At 38.0% G+C, this 17,048-nt stretch overlaps 1 long non-coding RNA gene across 1 annotated transcript; it reads left to right on the top strand.

Annotated features, from left to right (window-relative positions):
* The first annotated feature begins 4,053 nt into the window (after positions 1-4,053).
* On the top strand, positions 4,054-16,560 carry LOC116663173. Its single transcript, XR_004319296.1, has 3 exons — positions 4,054-4,065; positions 14,813-14,816; positions 16,114-16,560. It is a non-coding gene; the product is annotated as an uncharacterized LOC116663173 (long non-coding RNA).
* Positions 16,561-17,048: the final 488 nt, after the last annotated feature.

Here is a 17,048-nt window from a genome sequence, read left to right as displayed (position 1 = left end):
ATGCAAGACTTTTCACAAGTATTTTATCTGAAATTATAGAAAATAAAATATACATTGGGCTTAAGCTGTGCCTTCCCAAGTTATCAGTGACTTATAAGTAAAAAGAAAATTCAAGCTTATGAGTGGAGACTCTGAACTCAGATGGAACCAAGATGGAGTCTTTCTTACTGACTCAGGCAACTGCTGAACATCTGAGATTTAATTTCATCATTTGTAGAAATGAAATAATATTTTATGAGTTGGGATGCTTGTAACCTCAAGAAACAGAAACAGTAACCTAAACTAGATTATATTAGATTTAAAAATTACATCATATTCAGTTATGTCTACAAAAAAAGGAAGAAAGAGCTTCTTCTTGGGCTTCTTTTTTTTAAGATCACAGACTCATTTCCAGAAACTCCCAGTCATTCTCCTTCATGTCTCATTGTCCAGAACTGAGTAAACCTTACATGGATAAACTCATTACTACCTGCAGGAATGGAATTATTCTTACATCAGCCAAGCCCATCCCTAAAGCTAGAGATAGGACAGCATTCCCTGAGACTTCGGTTGCAAAGGAGAAAGGTGGGGTCTTGAAAAAATTGCAGTTCTGCTAGGAAGTAGGGGAGGGAGGTAAAGACTTGGTAGGTGACCAGAAGTACTCACTACAAATATGAAATTCCTGGATTTGATACAAAGATTAAATGAGAAGATGCACCTTAAGGATTTTGCAGAAGGCTTGGTATATGGATATGATAAATTTTCAATAAATATGAGCTACTTAAAAATTCTCATTATTGAGAGACTTGGCCTCTGTATCATTCATAAATTAGATTTGCCTCAGGCCTCTTAGATCTTAGCAAACAAAGAATTTTAATAATAATGACAGTAATAGTACTTATGCATACACAGAGTGTGAAAGTATATACACCAAAATATTAAAAATAGTTTTCTCAAGGGTAGGTATAACTCAGTGGTAGAGAGTGTGGTTAGCATGCACAAGGTCTTGGGTTCAATCCCCAGTACCTCCATTAAAAAAATAAGTCATCTTGAAAAAAAAAAATACTTTTCTCTAAGAGGGTGGGTCATAGATGGCTTAGATATACAATTTCATTTTTCCTACCTTGATTTTAAGCATTCTATACTGAAAGTGTGTTATGTTTAGAACAAAAAAAAAAAGTTTAAAACTTTACTCTTATCCATATCCTAAAGTTGTGTATATTAGCAATTAGTCACTATAATTTATCAAAATGTTAATATGTATTTGTCTCCTGATGTTTTTCCTTTCCTGTTTCAAGCAAATAGCCATGCATTCAGTATTTTCTTGCTTTCTGGATATTTTTTCCATAAAGCAGAAGCTTCTTGAAGACAAAACTCTTCCTATCTTGTGTAAAATATAAAATTCTTTTGAGAGCCTATTTATCTTCTGAAATAAACCTCTGGAGAGGGTGGGGAAAAGTAGAATGTCTTTGAGGATTACTAGAAAAAAGAAAATAATTTGATTCTCTTGGATATTGAAAAAGACAAAAGTTTAGACGTCGCATGACAGCAGATATCCACTATGGTACCTTCTTGAAAGTTGGTCAAGAAGGAAATGGGTTCGTGATTCACCAGGGAAGGAGGACTCTAGATACAGGCTCCTAGCCTCAGCATAAGGACCTGTGCCTTAAGCATGACACGGGAGCAGCACACTCAAACCAGAGGGATCGAACTTCATTTTGGACAAATGAAAGTTCAGAGTCACATTTAAATTGATTTAAATAAAGTAATAAAATTACATCTTACTTAACTGGCTTTGTGAACTAAAAGGAATTCCTCTCATTGAAAATTTTGTAACATGGTTATAGAACTGTAGAAGTAGGATAAAACTGCTAATTCGGTTTAACCCAATTGCTTTGAGGATAAGGATCCTGATTCAGGAGAGGGTGATGTCTTGTCCGTAATTACACAGTTTATTAGTGGCACAGCCAGGGCTAGAGCTCAGGTATCCTGATCCCCAATTTCAGAGTACTCTGCATTACATTCATAATGTCTCATCTTTACAAGGAAAGAGTATAAGACTAAATGTGTTTTTCATAAAAGGATTACTCACTACTCAAAATGCTTAAATTAGATCTATAATTGTCTGTCCTATGCTTTTGATGACAGAAGCAATTTCTCATTGTATTACATAACTAATGTGGATTTGGAGACATCAGAAGATCTCATCACAAAGATGCCATAAGAGGGAAAGGGTATCACTGAACCCTTTTCATTCTGTCGCCAGTTCATTTTCCCCTCCCAGCATCAAATGACCTCTTAGGAGATGTGGCTGCTCACAGGCCGAGACCACAGGAGCCAGACGCCTTTGCCTTCTATTCTGGGACCTGACACGTAGACTCCCTCAGTGGCCTTGGTCAATCCCTTCACTTTCCTACCTGGTTCATCCTGGACTTCACGGTAGTATCAGCTGCAGAGAGGTGGTCAAGTGAAAAGAGGCATCAAGAGCACTCAAGAAGGATTACATACAATCTCCCTTTTGTCCTTTAGATAAATACATTCTTCAGTGTTTAACTTAAGAGTTATCAGAAAGGGGTATCTGTCCCATTTTCTGGTTTTTGAGTAATCAAATTTTATACACAACAGAGGTCAGAGACTCTGGTATTGAAAGGCTTTGTATATTACAACTACCATTCAGACGTATTCTATGTCACACCACTTCTTTGATTCATGCCTCGATTCTATGGGGTCTGTTATGTGGAAAGCAGTGCACATTTATCTCTGTTGTTTCAGAGAGCAGAGATAAGAGGAGAGTTTTAAGTTATTAAGCAGAAGTTGTCTCAATGTGGATGTCTAATATTTACAACAATATTTACCATAATGTTTCTCAAAACTCTGTCCCCAAAGTCTTATTTGGAAAACACTGCATACATAGCCCTCTTTTAGAAAATCACAACGTTCATGAAAGTAAGAGTTCTAAGAAGTTGCAAATAAGAAAGAAACCTATATTAATCTGTCAAACTCAAAATTTTGCCAACTTCTTTGACCACAGAACACATTTTTCCTTGAGCGTGAGTTAACCATGTCAATACACTGGTCCTCTGAAAATACAATTCTGGGTTGAAACGGACTTTCTCAAAAAGGGAGGAATTTTTTTCACTAGAGTTTCAAGCGTGATTATACAACCAATTGCCAGGAAGTTTCTGGGGGTTTCTGCATTGGATGGGATAATGGACTAAGCGGTTTCTGAGATCTCTTTCAATTCTCAAGATTCAATGCATCTATTGCACTCTAAATCAGTAACATTACTTAGAATCTTTTGTGCCTATTGTTAAACACAAAGAGTAGTATCTTTTGTGTCTACTATTAGACACTGATGCCACAAATTATACTAGAAAGGCTCCTTAGATTCCTTGTCTCATTTTTTCTGTGTAATAACCCTGAAAGGAAGGTACCATAACCCCCGATTTACAGGTGAAAAAGAAACTAAGTGTCAAAGAGCTTAAATAAATTGCCTAAATTGCTTATCAAGGCTTGGAACAAAGGTCCAAGTATTTTCTACTATGTAGTACCACTTCCCTAAATCATACCCTCCTCAGAGGAGGCCACAGGAGATATGGTTGGACCTGGAGCCCTGATGACTCCAAGGTATGAAATGGTATTGCTGGCATTAGCCTTCGTAGTCATTAGTAATAATACAGAAGTAAGACACCACTGCTTCAGGCTCATGGCATTAACCACCTTCTGCTTCCACTTATTTGCCATCTCTGGATGTTAGCAAAGAGCAGTTAGCTATTTTTGATTCATGGCCTTTGTACTTGCTGTTACCTATTTCTGGCATGTTCTTCACAGAGCTGGCTTTTGCTCATCCATTGAGTTTCAACTCTCATGAGGTGGCTTCAGTCCAGCCTTCACTGAGTAACTGCTGTACCTCCTTCTGGGCACGCAAAAGGGTTGTTCCCTCTGGGTCCCTTGAGGTTGGATGCAGCCATGCGCCAGGGGCTTGCCAGTTGATTGTGAACAGGAGTGATGTCTCATTTCCTGACTGAAGTGTCTAGCTGCAAGACCCTCCAGAGCTTTATCCTGCTCCTCATAACAACCAGCAATGTTGAAGATACTAGTAGCTGGTGCGACCTCGGCCACAGGAAGACTAGGAGCAGCAGGGCCCCCTGCTGACCCTTGGTGGTAATGCAACGTGAAACTTTTAGGCTCTGGGTTTTGGACGTCACTGTATAATCCAGCATGGTGCTTCTCAAAATTGAGGTGCGGTAAGAATCATCCGGAGAGTTCCTTCCACAGTGATACTGATTCAAAAGATATTGCATATTTATATTAAATTTCTAGTACATCTTTGGAAATTTGGATTTTTATAAAGTTTCTAAGTGACGCTGATACTCCCAGACTGGACTTCAAGTGGCACTGTGCCTACCACTCCTGACTAACACATCCCCCAATCTAAAGTAGCTACCTCTCTGCTCTCCAATCAGGTGCTATCTCATCACCATTATCATTTGCTCCATAAAGCGTAACATAACTATTCTTATCTATTTGTTTGGTTACATATTATCTGTCTTCTCCATTATGACAAAAATTCCATGCAGATTGAAACTTTGTCCTTTTTATGGTCATATCCCCAAAATGCTGAACAGGGCCTAGAATCATGAAATGACTGAATGAATGAATCCATCAAGAAGTGTGTTTCGAATGTCTACTATGCATTTTAACTTTTATTTAGGCTCTAATTTCCCAACCACCTTCTTTTGATAGTTGAGACACTGAGTGGAATAAACACATGAACAGATCTGGTTAAATGAAACCTTAATTCCATCCGTCAATCTACAGGTGCAGAGCCACTTGAAGGGGTCACTAATTCAGGATGCTGACACTCTGAGTATAAAATACCTCTCACCTCTGCCCTGATTCTAAGGCCATAAGAACAAATGGATCCACAGAATTCAGGACGGTAGGACAAAGTGGATTTTCTTTTCATATTTCCTTCCTCATATCTCCATTGGGGAGGCAGGCTTTGAGGACACAATGCCTAGTCTCAGCAGGAGAGTGCTCGTCAGAACCATGTCCCCTGGTAGCCCAATCCGTATTTAAACTACATGAAAAACTCAGGAGTTTCGTAGAAACAACTTCAACACATTACCATCACATACGCCCTTGTCTGGGAAATAGATGCCAACTGGGAATTGGGGACGATGGCAAATGAGAAACCAGTGTTAAGAAGAACAGCCAGCACATGGCCAGCCATTACCACTTCTGGGTCCACCTACTTCACAGATGGGACTTCTTCCAACATCCAGCAGAGGGGAAACAGCACAAAAGAAGCCCATAGCATGCTCATTCCATCTCCCTGCAGGCCTCTGAATCATTTCTTAGAATTAATGAGGAAAAAACAATTTGAGTGTCTGCTATATACAGGAACTATCTGGAAAAATTAGAATTGATTTAGAGATAACTTAACATGAAACTCAGATTTGCATACAATGATATGTTTGGGGTTTGCTTTAAAAGACTATTCTCAGTTTGAGATAGGCAGATGTTAACTACTACATATAAAATAGATACACAAGAAGTTTCTTTTGTATAGCAAAGGAAACTATATTCAAGATCTCATAGTAACAGATGATGAAAAAGAATACGAAAATGAATATACTTATGTACATGTATCACTGAAATATTATGTACACCAGAAATTGTCACAACATTGTAAACTGACTATACTCCAATTAAAAAAAAAAAAAAAGTCATAGGCCAAAGGAAAAAAACCCCACTATTTTCCTTAACTCCTACCCATCAAAAAAAAATGAGGAGTAACAGAGATTAAAGAAACAGGATTGGCCATGAGTTGAAAACTGTTGAAGCAAAGTGGATACCTGGGGTCAACCATAAAATTCTCTCTATACTTGTGTATGTTTGAACATTTCCATAACAAAGTTTTTTAAAACTGAGATTCTCATCTAGTGTATCATAAGAAAAAAAAATCCCACTGTAACCTGCTAGGTAGGAAAACAAGCAGATAGTATATGGCAAAGAAAGCCTCATGTGGTTCCTGGGATGAAGGCACACAGACAGATTTTAGTATCATTTACACTCTCAATGATAAGACAGTGTAATGGAGCAAAGTAGATTCCCAACAATTGTCAGTGTGGGGCAAAACACACTTGGAAAGATTTACTGTCATTGTTTTTTAATGCTTGATACTTGGAATTATCCTTAGAGTCAAATAAAAGGTGTTTCCTGTGCTGAAGGTATTTTCTATGCAACTCTTGTTAAGCAAGATTTCCTTTTCTCCCCTTCTGCAATAAGCTTCGTAGGGAGAGTTTGCACTTGAACTTTGGAAAGATGCATGGCAAGTGTGTGGCCCCTGAATTCCCACTTAAAATAATGAATAATGAAAGCATTATTATAAAAAGTTAGTATCAACTGCAACTTTTACTGGAAATTACTTAAACCTAGATGGTGATTTTGTATTTTTAATTTTAAAAAATGTTTAAACTGAAAAAAAAAAATCTCAGGGAAATGTGATAAATAGATGCTGCAAATTAACTAATCAATACCAGATGCTTGCCCACCCCACGCCCCCAAATTGTCCAGCTGAGGCCCCCAGGGTGGAAGCAGAGAGTTACCATAAATTTGTAGGCTGCCCCTCATAACTCCTCTGTACCCATTAAGGACAGCCAGAATAGGGAAGAAAGAGGCTGGTTTTCTTAGGAGGCAGAGAGAATTCCGATTGGAATTCTAACTCTCTCTCTTCCTAGCTGTGTGACCTTAGACAGCGTATTTTACCTCCCTAAATCTCATCTGTAAAACGGGGAATGGTATTACCTCTTCATATCATTGAATCACGGTAAAGTATTGATCAGAGGAGAATCTATGGCTTGGGAGGAGAGGAGATTATTCAGGAGAAACTCTGCAGGGCAGCCTGTCCTTGAGGGGTGGGGGGAGGGAGAGAAAATAGGGAAAGAAAACAGGAAAACAGAGGTATCACTCTCACTTTTTACCTCCAGAGGAAGGGGAGCCAAGAGCAAAGACAGACAAGACCCAGTCAAGTTAAAGTTTTTGGTTTAGTCTGTACTGAGCACACTTCAGTACCCAGGTGTCCTGGCAAGATGCCTCCGATGTATGATAATTGCATTATAATCAGGCACCATGCGAAAATAAGTCACAATGATGGCTGGCACCAGAGTCCACTTAGCTCCACCTTGAAAAGAATCTGGGGAGAAGTTGGTGAATGTTACAAAGGTGAAGAAAATGAGTTACCTGTTAAAGCGTTAAGACGAAGATGCACATCTAGGAGAGAGCTTTACGTGCCACTTACCTGTAACTACTTCTTCTGGCAGTGTTTAGTCAGTGTTGGGTAAAAAATTGATGTTCCAGTGTCACGTCTTTGCCACTGACATTACTTACAAGGAAATGACCCAAAAAAAAAAAAAAAAAAAAAGCAACCTGGAGCTCAGGAAAGAGTTTCTCTCTCTGCCCTGCGAAGGATTCAGAACAATCCAGAGGACTAGGATAGAACAAGACACAAATGGTTCCCATTTCACAGGGTTGTCATGAAAATTAAGTAAGAAAACATATGTGAGGTACCTGGAACACAGTAGGTCTCCATCACATGACAGTGCACAGGATTTTCCCCACCATCAGCAATGTCATCATCATTGGTACTACTGCTATCTCCTTAATCCAGGTAGGTTTCCTCCTGCTTAGAGACTTTTTTTTTTTTTTTTTTTTTTTTTGCCTTCAACATTAATGCCAACCTCAGCACCTCCTCACAGGCTCCAACAGTAGCCCACAGGCTCCCAAAGCATTCAGGAACAATGGAGAACTACCAAAGACATGGCAAATAAAAGGCTTTATTTATATCACATTACTGAGAGTGAAATCTACAAAATTCACTCAGACACATCTCTTTTCCCCTGTCTGGTTTCTTCTGGCCATTCAGCTGTCTCCACCTTTGCCTTCCCTGAGGAAGGTCCAGCCTCACCAATATTCTTCCCATTCCCCAGACCCCTTGGTATTTCCTTGTCTTTCTCTTCTCTTAGGAAACTCCACTGCTTCCTCCCTTGATTATGCAGAGCAAGTCCTCACCTGCCCCAACTTCTGTCTAATTTACATAACCTATCCAGCAGCAAAGAAGGGGTCTTCAGCTACAAGAGACTCCCTTCAAAGACAGTACTTGAAAGTAGTATGTTTATCACAGCAGCACTATTTACAATAGCCAAGACATGGAAGCAACCTACATGTCTATCAAAAGATGAATGGATAAAGAAGTTGTGGTACATATATACAATGGAACACTACTCAGTCATAAAAATAAAATAATGCCATTTGCAGCAACATGAATAGACCTAGAGATTATCATACTAAGTGAAGTAAATCAAACAGAGAAGGACAAATATCATATGATTTCACTTATATGTGGAATCTAAAAAATGATACAAATGAACTTATTTATGAAACAGAAACAGACTCATAGTAAACAAACCTGTAGTTACCACAGGGGAGAGTAAGAGGGAAGGATAAATTGGGAGTTTGGGATTAAAAGATGCACACTACTACATATAAAATGGATAAACAAGGACCTACTGTATAGCAAAGGGAACTATATTAAATACCTTGTAATAACCTACAGTGGAAAAACAATCTGAAAAAGAATATATATATACATATATTATATACATATCTGAATCACTTTGTTGTACACATGAAAGTAATACAACATGTAAATTAATTATACTTCATTAAAAATAATAAATTAAAGTAGTATGTTTAGTTACATCGTGCCATCATGTTTAGTTCTAATCTTACTCCACTAATCATTCAACCTCACAGTGGTTATTTCATTCTTCTGTCCCCTCCTTAGAACTACTTACTAGCAAAATTTTTCTCTCCAATCCTATTTCAGGCACCGTCCTAGACCTATTATGGCATTCTCATGCTGTCTGCATTTGTCTTCAACCATCAGTCCTGTGGACCAACTTCCCCTCTGTCCAGGATGTCAATTATTTAATCTGGAAAGTCAACCTGTTTAGTTGTTGTGAGAAGAGAAAAGACAAGGCAAGAAAATTTGTTGACGGAATTAGGATTCTGCCAAACGTGAAAGTAGGCACCAAGTAGGTGCTCATCATTTCCTGTTTCTCAGTGATGACAAGGAGCTTGGTGGCCTGCAACTAAATTCGCCTATGCTGATGCTCAGGTACACCAGTGGACACGTGCACTTCAGTGGGCCAGACAGAAAAAGCAATCCTGAGGGCCGAAGTTGCCCTCAAGGTTTTAAAAGGTTTAGAAGGGCTGGCTCCTCTGAATAAATACATAAATAAGTACTAACCTGTAATCTCTGCTAATACATCTAATATTGCTAATCTGTGTTCACTCAGCATTTGTTCATTGAAATTCATCAAAACACAATATTCTTTCTCATGGAGTTTCTGCATCTTCTTCCCTTTCCCACTGAAAAAGGTTCAATTCTAAACACAAGAGGAAGAAAAGGGAAAATGAGAGCAGACATAACCCAGTCAAAAAACTTGGATTTATAGAGTTCAGCCTTGAAAACATATTTTTTTAAAACATCAAGCATGTGAATTAAAGCTCCCACCAGGCAGCTATAATTTATACAGCAAGCACTTGGCAGGTAATCCGAGTACACTATGATATGGGTAGCAAGGGGATCGTCCTCACAGAAAACCAGAGCCTCTTTGTGACAGGCCAGGGGTGAGGAAGAAGCACACTCACTTTGCAGCTATAATAGGGTGTTTCCTACCTAATGGACCTTTGAGAATAAAAGGAACAAGAAAGACCTAAGAATAAAAGGTGGCTCCCAACCAGAGTGTAAGTGTGAGCCCAGGAAAAGCGAAAGGCAATAAGGCACAGGCAGTTGGTCCAAAATAGTGACTTCCACTGTGGTCAGAAAATTTCAAGCAAATCAAGTATAAAAGTGTGAAAGTACAATTCCAGAAAAGGCTTTTGATATTTTTTCAAGCTAATTATTTCATTCGTTTGGATTGTTTTTCGAACAATTCATGTTGTTAAGAAATGGAATAAATATATTATCTCCAGAATAATATTTATTTGTGATTTCTTATCTGATTCCAGGCAATAAAGATTCATACTTCTGTCTCTGAAGGCTTATACTATATTTCACAGCTAGCCTGAGTCAAACCACACTGCCCTAAAAAAAAATCTACTTCACACCGGAGCTTAGGAGAGAAGGTGACAGCTTGACATATTTGCTTATAAAGGAGCTATAGAACACAGGTCTCTCCCTCACTCTGCTCCCCACCCTTAAAGACAGACAGTATAGGAATGGGGGGAACTCCTGCAATTGAGGATGGGACCCAAATGATGCCAGCTGATTTCCTTGCTGACAGTAACAATTACAAGCAGCATCCTTGAAACTGAAGGGCACTGTTTTCTGATTCTATGATCACTTGGCTTGATAATGAATTATTCCTGAGTGGCATTCACCCTATTTGTAAGCATGGCCTCTAATATCACGATATTACTCTCCCTTGTTCTATTCTGATCAGTTGTTCTCTCACACACGAGCTCTTTTGAACACAGTTGCCACATGATTTCCTACTTTGGGTTTGTATTTTCCTACCCCCTTCTGCTTGATGCTTTTCTTGGAGGAAGCCAGCTCAAAGTTCTAAAGCATTAACAGGCAAGAATCAACCAGGACAGTGAGGAAAGAGCACCAAATTCGGAGTCAAAGCCCCGGATTCTTGGCTGTTGACTCAGTCGCATTCTATGCAGTGTGCATTCTGCACTGCTCAAGGGGTAAGGACTCTTTGCCTTTAAAAAAAAAAAAAAACAGCAAAGTTACTATCACAAATCAGATGTCATAAACCAGCAGCCCTTGTACTCTTCCTGCTCTAATGCATTTGGCCAACAAATATGCTAATTTTTTAATCAGGAGATTTCAAGTAACACCACAGATTTACAGACTCTCTTGAAAATTTGCCAGATCAGTAAAAATGCAGATTTACGGATTCTCTTGAAAATTTGTCAGATCTGATGAAATAAACCTACATTTCTGCTTGTCAAGAATTGTTGCTTGTCAAGAGAGCATGGGTTCTCCAATTTGCTGCAACATTATCACTCAAAATGATTCATACACACATAACCTAACTCACTTCCCTCCTTTAGGTTACCTGCTTAGAAGGTGAATTAAGGCATTTGCTTTGGCTGCCTCTAGTCTATAAGAGTCAAAGATAGGTAAGAGGGGATGGGATGATAACAAAGAGCATGGGGAAGCCATAGACACACATCATGAGCTGAAGGTTTGAACGTATAGGCACATTTACAAACGGATCACAGCTCCCATTAGTTAGGCAGTCTCCTCCTCACTGCTGGATATACAATAGATAAATAAATAGCAAGAATACATGTGATATATATTTAGATTGCACATTAGACTTTAAAATCTGTGCCTAACTGAATGCATTAGGCCGTGTTTTTTGTTTATGTCTCCACAATGCCATGGAAACACAGCGCAGCATCCTAATGGGTCTCTCCTGGCAATAAATAAAGTCTTTGTCTATTCATGTTTCAATTTCTTTTTTTTTTTTTTTTTTACATAATTTACAACTTCAAAAAAGAAAACAGATCAGTGGGTTTTTTTTCCCCCCTCGCTGCCCCTTCCAGTTTCTTCCCTTGCAAAGTACATCTGCAAGAAATGCAAAATGCACCTTCTAGCGGTTGCTGCAATACAAACCAGCCATCCGCAGCACTCAGCGAGCAGGATTCTCCCGGCCAGACTCATCTTTCCCCTTTATAAAATGCCATGATAATTAACTCCGTAATGAGGTTCTTCAAGCATTTCAGTCTTAACCAAAGAGCACTTAATATAGTTGTTTAAGGTTGAAAGCTGATATAAAAAAAGACATAAAATCTGGTGGGGTTCGCTCCCCTCCTTCAGTCTAAAAGGCCATATCCAGTCCACTTTTACAGAGATAGCAACAACAGTCACGGCCCTTAAGTGGCTCCACAATGGCAGCCACATGCTCTTGCCTTCCTGGCTCCACAGCATGTGGGAGCAGACAAGTCACTCACCACGTCGCCGTTGCCGTAATGTGCAGGGGCAAGGTGAAACCCAAGCTCCAAGTGCATGGAGTACCATGTCTCACAGGGCAGCTCTCTCCTGTCTGGCACCTGCTGTCCCCTGCCTGGCCGTAACCCAAGACTTCGAAAGGCTGATTACTATCTGCAAGGGGAAGCGGGCAGACTTCATGAGGCTGCTTAAATCTGAAGACTCTCCTGAACCCAAGTGCAGTGAACCCGGTCACAGGGGGAAGAAGAGGTGGGCAGGCGAGGTGATTCTTCATCGGCGAGCCAGCAGGTGAGTTCCTGCAGGGACCTTTGCTCACTGACTTGAGAGCCTCCCATCACAGGACCTGACAATCCAGCTAGCAAGGTTCACTGCCCTGGGACATTCTGGCTGCATCCCAACCACAGACCATGTGCGGTAAACCTCAGGGCCAGGCTCTGGCAAGCAATGTCTATTTTCATTAGTCATGAAAAGCAGTCTGTGGACCAGATATCAAAGCATTCAGAAAATAGATCTGTCATAGCATCTGTCCAAGGAGAGACCTTTTTTCATCTAGAATGGTCAAGTGCTCAAGCTTTACTTATAAAGCAAAGCATCTATAGAAACGCCTTCCTCACATAATAATTAAATGCTAAGCCTTTATTTTTCTAAAGTGTCATATAATAACCTATCCATCTGAGGTGTATTTCCAAGTCTTTTACAAAATAACAATAACAATATTAAAATATAACATTACTAGCTACTCACCATGTGCTCCTGGGTAGTTTCTATTTTTATCCCCTTGGCACCAATGAAGAGGTACAAGAGTTTTCAAGAGGTAAATAAAACATCCAAGGTCAGAAAACTAAGGAGCCAAGCTGGGATGAAAATCAGGTCATCTGAATGCAAAGCCTGTATTTCTTCCACCTTCATTTTCTGAGCACCTACTATGATTCCCCAACAATGCTGGGCTATTTTCTCTGTACAATCTCACCTTGTGAATTTCTGAGATTCATTTCATCCCCAGAGGAACACTCCATCAGGACTCATTTTTCCTATCTTAGGTTCCAAGAGAAGGAGTCAAAACACCGACCAGTTTTATTTACAGTGGCTGCTGGCTTACGACAATTTTGTGTCACTGTTTTGTACATGTAGTTTATTTCTATGCTCTGCTCCTCTCAGATGGTCACTCTTCTTTTAAGCTTCATGTTTTTCCTTTGCATCATGATTCTCTTAGAAGGAACTTCCAATCTTTTATAAATAGGCAAGATGTAATAAATACTGGTGTTTTTGCTTTATTGTCATAAATGTGTTCTGGAAATAGCTCACGTTCAACATTTTTATGCACTAAAAATAATACAAGTTTATGGGGAAATAGGACTGGGGCAGATGATTCAAAAGCTATGAAGTATTGTACCAAGTGCCCTATTCCAAACAATAAGTGATATTAATACAATTTCAGCCCCGGTAACTTTCCTCAGGCACCCTCAGGCATATACCCTTAGAGGCTCACCCTTTCTTTGCATATTTATATTCTGGGCTTCAGTTTTCTCCTTCGAGATGCCAGCCCTTGGTAACACTATGTTACTAGGGACCGATTTCACCAAAATGCAAACTATAATTCAACCATCTTCACCAATTTTTTAGAGGGGGATGTGAGAGGGTATTAATACAGGTGGAATTATTTTCACAGCTTTTTGTATTTGCAATCTCTCCTGACAGCTTAACTTGGAGAAAGTATAGTGGTTCTGTACTATAAAACCAGGCACTTTTTCACTAAAGGAAGGAGCATCTGTGTTTTTAGGTTTTTTTTTCTTAATTTCTTAATACATTCCTAAGATTGCTCTTTTATTGTGAAAAAGCTTGCTCTTGGCTTCAAAATATTAATATGCTAGGAAACATCCCATATAAACCAACCAGACTCTCAAGTAATCCTGATTTCAGGAACATATCCATGTTTTGGGACTATATTATGGGACTTGAAGCTTCTACCTTTTTAAGATCTTTAAGAAAAACAATGCAAAATTATAAACAAAATTTGGTTGAAAAGGGATTATTCCTTATAGTATCAGGCAAATGAACGACAACAACTTACAATTTTTTTAATATTGATAATTGCCAAGAACTTTACAGATCCAGAAAATGTATGTTTTTACCTGCTAATTGCCTAGACCACTTCTACAATATTTTGTTAAATTTATTTTTGTGTGTCCACTTTGCCTCCTTGTATTACAACAAAATTTAGTATTTTCTATAGAGAAAATAAAATTCAGTCTCTCCTCAAGCAAGTTTGACCAAAATCTGTTTTTCTTTATTGAGAGTTTAGAAACATTTCTTTCAGCTCCATCACTTGCTATTGTAATGTCTTGTACATGTTTAGAATTCTTGCCAATTTGGGGAAAATACCAACTCTCTTTTATATATGATCTGTAGGATTGTAGGGCTCTTCAAGTTTCCCTGTGCAATGATGAATTTTAAGTATTCTTGGAATTTCAAACACCCATTAACAAATTAGTTGTCATCTCTCTAGTGGCATATTATGAGTTTTATGTTATCTTTGTCAATGATCATCTTTTGTGTCAAGTCAACAGGAGATTTAAATACTTCTCCAATGTGTTCATATTATTCCCTCCTTTCATTAGCTGGCTTATCATACAACTCAAGAGCATAGTCATTAATTCTTTCAAAAATGTATCTCTAGCTCTCAATGAACTGCTGCTGTTGGTATCTTCTGGATCTGAACCACTAGTTCCCAAACCTCAGTGGCTTCTCATTACAAAGGCACCAACTCCCAAACTTCAGCTATTGCATATTTCACAGAAAAGTCTAACAGGAAAGAGGAGGGTGGAGGGGAGACAGTGAGAAAACTTAATTTGTGGAGGTTAAAGTGCCTTATTTTAGTAAATTTTACAAAAATACATCATATGAACACAATGCTTCTCAGCTTTAGGGTAAATCTGCATCTGCTAACATCATCTCTCTATTTACCAACTGCACAAGAACTACTTAGCACTAAAGAAACCCAAGTCACAGCAGAACAAACTATATCAAAAAAGTGAATTAACAATAAATCAGTACCTGGCATATTGCCACAGTTTGTCCTTTACTAATACAAACACTACAGATTTAGAAGTAAATCTTATTACCACCACATGCTTTACTAGTTAGCACATTAACAAGAACAATAAATATAAAATGGAAATTTTGGTTAGTTAATCAGGCTGAGAGGGTTCATTTGGCAATTTGGGTTCTTTTTAAAAATTGGATTAGCCCTTTAATTGCAAAACTATTAAATCAGTTTGTGTCCACTTAATAACCTAGGTTAGAACAAGGGATAGATTTGACTGAAACCTGAGTAGATAGCTGTGTCGGTAGTAAGTCTGACATATTTTGGAGAAAGCTCTCTCTCTTGACCCTGCCTGGACTGAATTTGCTGCCTTATTCTTTTTTTTTTTAAATTAATTACATATAGATATGCTAGAAATCAATTATAAGAAGAAAATTGGAAAATTCACAAGTATGTGGAGAGTAAACAATGTGCTACTGAACAACCAATGGACTAAAGAACAAATCAAAGGAGAAACAAAAAAACACCTTGAGACAAACAAAAATGGAAATATAACATACCAAAATTTATGGGATACAGCAAAAGTAGTTTTCAGAGGGAAGTTCACAAAGATAAATGCCTGCTTCAAGAAACAAGAAAACTCTCAAATAAGTAACCTAAATTTACATCCCAAGGAACTAGAAAAAGGCGAACAAATAAAGCTCAGAAGTAGGAGAGGAAAGGAAATAGTAAAGATTAGAGCAGCAATTAATAAAATAGAGACTAGAAAGACAATAGAAAAGATCAATGAAACTAAAAACTTTTTAAAAAGATAAACAAAATTGGTAAATCTTTAGCTAGACTCACCAAGAAAAAAAAAAGAACCCCAAATCAGAAATGAGAGAAGAGACATCACAACTGATACCACAGAAAAACAAAGGATCATAAGAGACAACTGTGAATAATAATACATCAACAAATTTGACAACCTAGAAGAAACAGATAAGTCCCTAAAAGCATGCAACCTTCCACAATAGAATCATCAAGAAATAAATCTGAACAGACCAGCTACTAGAAACCTCCCAACAAATAAAAGTGCAGGACCAGATGGCTGCACTGTGAATTCTACCAAACATTCAAAGAGAATTAATTCCAATCCTTTTCAAACTCTTCTTTAAAAAAAGCAAAAAAGAAAAAAGAAGAAAAAAAACCCACAGAAGAAAACAAAAAACAAGACAAAACAAAAGAACCAGGAGGGAATGTGTCCAAATACGTTTTACAAGGTCAGCATTAATCTTATATCAAAACCAGACAAGGTATCACTAGAGTAGAAAATTACAGGCCAACAGATATCCTTGCTAAACACAAATTCAAAAATTCTCAACTAAAACATTGGCAAATTGAATTCAATAATACATTAAAAGGATCATATACCATGATCAAGTGGTATTTATTCCAGGGATATAAGGATGGTTTGATATCTGCAAATCAAACAATGTGATATACCACATTAACAAAATGAAGGATAAAGATAATACAATCATATCAAAAGATAAAGAAAAAGCATTGGACAAAATTCAGTATCTATTTATGATAAAAACTCTCAACAAAGTGAGTATAGAGGGAATGCACCTCAACATAGAAAAGCCATATATGACAAGCCCAAACCTAGCATCATTATCAATGGTGAAAAGCTGAAAACTTTTCCTCTAAGATCAGGAACAAAGTTAAGAATGCCCACTCTCACCACCTTTATTCAATATAATATTAGAAGTTCTTACCAGGACAATTAGGCAAGAAAAAGGAATAAAAAGATTCCAAATGGCAAAGAAAAAGTAAAACTGCCACTATTGGAAGAAGACATGATATTATATACAGAAAATCACGAAGATTTCACCAAAAAAAAAACAAAAAACAAAACCTGTTATAACTGATAGAAGAATTCAGTAAAGTTTCAGGATACAAAATCAATATACAATAATCTGTTACACTTCCATACATTAATTTAGA

This window comes from Camelus ferus, chromosome 4 (genome assembly GCF_009834535.1).
Source record: "Camelus ferus isolate YT-003-E chromosome 4, BCGSAC_Cfer_1.0, whole genome shotgun sequence".
Classification (NCBI taxonomy): Eukaryota; Metazoa; Chordata; class Mammalia; order Artiodactyla; family Camelidae; genus Camelus; species Camelus ferus.
The sequence above is the reverse complement of the archived record's forward strand: the minus strand, read 5'-3'. Positions and strand labels throughout refer to the sequence as shown.